The sequence below is a fragment of the Grammomys surdaster genome, unplaced genomic scaffold (genome assembly GCF_004785775.1).
Source record: "Grammomys surdaster isolate TR1022 unplaced genomic scaffold, NIH_TR_1.0 230, whole genome shotgun sequence".
Lineage (NCBI taxonomy): Eukaryota > Metazoa > Chordata > Mammalia > Rodentia > Muridae > Grammomys > Grammomys surdaster.
Window position 1 is genome coordinate 1022733 of NW_021604675.1, and position 3870 is coordinate 1026602.

At 36.6% G+C, this 3870-nt stretch overlaps 1 non-coding gene across 1 annotated transcript; it reads left to right on the top strand.

The window, feature by feature from the left end:
* The first annotated feature begins 284 nt into the window (after positions 1-284).
* Positions 285-389, top strand: LOC114626208. Its single transcript, XR_003712200.1, has one exon. It is a non-coding gene; the product is annotated as a U6 spliceosomal RNA (small nuclear RNA).
* Positions 390-3870: the final 3481 nt, after the last annotated feature.

A 3870-nucleotide genomic window follows, 5' to 3' on the forward strand; every position in this document is an offset into this window, starting at 1 on the left:
TTGTATTTATGATTATATTCATTCTATTAACTTTAAATACTATAAAACTTAAGCTCAAAATGCAAATTTGCTTTATTGCATGGTGAAACATTAAATTCCAGTTACTTTGTTTTATTTTCCTATTAGCAGAACTCTCTAACATCATTATATGCAAAGCAAACATCATCAGTTATTGTTTCACACAGTCACTGTGGCATAATTTCATAAGAGCAGGTTTCTTCTCCTTATAACTCAATAATCCACTTTAGACTTCACAAAATTATCTTGTAGAAAAGGGTTTCTCATGCTCACTGCAGCAGCACTATACTAAAATTTGAATGATTCAGCAAAGATTAGCATGGACCCTACTTAAGGATGACACGTAAATTTGTGAAATATTCCATTTTTTGGAACAAAACACTCCAGAATCTAACAATGGAAATAGAAACAATAAAGAAATCACAAAGAGAGAAAACTCTAACGATGGAAATACCTAGAAAAGACAGCAGGAGTCACAAATGCAAGTATCATAATAGAATACAAGAGGTAGAAGACAGAATCTCAGGCATAGAGGATACCACAGAAGACAATGACACAATAGTCAAAGAAAATATGAAAAGCAAAAATCTAACTCAAAACATCCAAGAAATCCAGGATACAATGTAAAGACCAAACCTAAGAATAATAGAAGAGAGTGAAGATGCCTAACACAAAAGGCCAGTAAGCATCTTCATCAAAATTATAGAAGAAAAATTCTCTAACCTAAAATATAGATGCCTATAAATGTAGAAAAAGCCTACAGAACACCAAATAGATTGGACCAGAAAAGAAATTTCTTCTTTCACATAATAATCAAAACACCAAATGCACAGACCAATGAAAGAATATTAAAAGCAGTAAGGGTAAACAGTTATGTAGCATATAAAGACATACCTATGAGAATTTCACCAGACTTCTCAACAGAAACTTCAACAACTCATTCTCACAAATGGACAGAAAAATGAAAACAGAACCTAAAGAGAGATACAGTGACACTAACAGAAGTTCATAACCAAATGGATTTAAGTGATATCTACAGAACATTATACATACATATATACATATACATCATATACATGTACGTATACATATACATATATATATTCTTCTTAGTACTTCATGGTACCTTCTCTAAAAATGACCATACAGTTGGACACAAAACAAGCCTCAACTGATAGAAGAATATTTAAATAATCCCAGGCATTTTATAGGACTGCCATGGAATAAAGTTGGTCTTCAATAACAACCAAAACAACAGAAAGTCCATGTATACATGGAAGCTGGACAACTCTCTATTCAATGTAATGTGGTCAGGAAAGAAATAAAAAATTTAAAGACTTTAATTTTTAGAATTTAATGAACATGAAGGCACAACACACCCAAAATTATGGAACATAATGAAATCTGTGCTAAGAGGAACGCTCACAGCTCTGAGAGCCTTCATTAAAAAATTGGAGAGATCACACACTTGCAGCTTAAAAGCACATCTGAAAGCTCAAGATAAAAAGAAGCAAATACACCCACAATGAGTAGACTGCAGGAAATAATCAAACTCAGGGCTGAAATCAACCAAGTAGAAACAAAGTGAACTTTACAAAGATTCAACAGAACTAGCAGCTGTTTCTTTGATAAAATCAACAAGATAGATAAACCCATATCCAAAATAACTAGAGGGCACAGAGGCAGTATTCAAATTAACAAAATCAGAAATAAAAAGGGAGACATAGCCTTCTGCCTAGTCTTTTCTTCTGGGGCAACCCCCTAGCTGGTCTGCTCCTATGAAGACACCATATCCTGACCCATCCTAGAGGATACAGTATACTCAGAGCAGAGGGTAAGAAGCCTCTCCCACAACCTGAAGTCGTAGAGCTGCAACTGGGAACCTGGTGAACTCAGGGCCCATCACCCACCAAAGCCCCACCCTCCAGAATATCACTCCCCTTCTGCCTGGTCCTTCCTGCTGGGACAGACTCCTAATTGCTCTGCTCCCATGAAGACACTATATTCTGATACATCCAAGAGGATCCACTGCACTGAGAGCAGTTGATTTGACGGTTAGCTCGTTTGCTCTTGTGAAGACACCTTATCCTGACCCATAGGCATCTGTCTGAGACAGTGCCTTGAACAGACCTTGAGTGCTACCTCTGCAACAAATCCCACAACACCCAGAGGAAGGTAGACTCTCAGGAGCTCTAGCATGCCCAGGATAAAAGGATTTCAGGATCCCAGAGGCAGTCTGACTCTGGGAGCTCTTACACCCAGGATCTCAAGATTACAGGATCACAGAGACAGCTAGACTATGAGGAGATCTGATACAACTAAGAAAACAGGAGGGACAGGCTCCAGTAAGAGACAGTGAATGAAGATAGCACTAGAGATAACCAGATGATGAAAGGCAAGCACAATAATGTAAGCAATAAAATCCAAAGTTACTTGACATCATCAAAACCCAATTCTCTCATCATAGCAAGTCCTGGATACCCCATCACACCAATAAAGCAAGATTCATATTAAAAAAAAAAAACTTCCCATGATGATGATGATAGAGGACTTTAAGTAGGACATAAATAACTCCCTTAAGGAAATACAGAAGAACACAGGTAAACAGGTAGAATCCCTTAAAGATTAAACACAAAATCTCTTAACGAATTACAAGAAAACACAACCAAACAAGAGAAGGAATTAAACAAAACCATCAAAGATCTTAGAATGGAAGTAGAAACAATAAAGAAATCAAAAAGGAAGACTACCCTAGAGTTAGAAAACATAGGAGAGCTGGGCGGTGGTGGTGCACGCCTTTAATCCCAGCACTTGGGAGGCAGAGACAGGTGAATTTCTGAGTTCAAGGCCAGCCTGGTCTACAGAGTGATTTCCAGGACAGCCAGAACTACACAGAGAACCCCTGTCTCAAAAAACCAGAAAAAAAAAAGAAAAAGACAAAGAAAACTTAGGAGAGAGATCAGGAGTCATAAACACAAGTAGCACCAATAGAATACAAGAGATAGAAGAGAGAATCTCATGTTCAGAAGATATCACAGAAAATATTTACACAACTGACAAAGAAAATGCAAGATGATCCTAACCCAAAACATCCTGGAAATCCAGGACAGAATGAGAAGACCAAACCTAAGGATAATAGGTATAGATGAGAATGAAGATTCCCAACTTAAAGGGCCAGTAAATATCTTCAACAAAATTATAGAGGAAAACTTTGCAAACCTAAAGAAAGAGATGCCCATGAACATACAAAGCATAAAGAACTCCGTATAGACTAGACCAGAAAAGAAATTCCTCCCATCACATAATAATCAAAACATCAAATACACAAAACAAAGAATGAATATTAAAAGCTTTAAGGGAAAAAGGTCAAGTAACATATAAATGCAGGCCTCTAAAAATTCTACAGGACTTCTCATCAGAGAGTGTAAAAGCCAGAGGACCCTGGACAAATGTTATAGAGACCCTAAGAGAAAAACAAATGCCAGCCCAGACTACTATACCCAGAAAAACTCGAAATTATCGTAGATAGAGAAACTAAGATATACAATGAGAAAACCAAATTTATATAATATTTTTCCACAAACCCAGCCCTACAAAAGATAGTAGAAGGAAAACTCCAATACAAGGAGCAAAACTACAAACTAGAAAAAGACAGACAGTAATCTTCCAACAAACCCAAAAGAATATAGCAATACAGGCCACCTTTAATAACAAAAATAACAGGAAGCAATAATAAATCTCTTAACATAAATGGACTCAATTTCCCAATAAAAAGACATAGACTAACAGACTGGATACATAAACAAGACCCAGCATTTTGCTGAATACAGGAAATGCACCTAAGTGACAAAG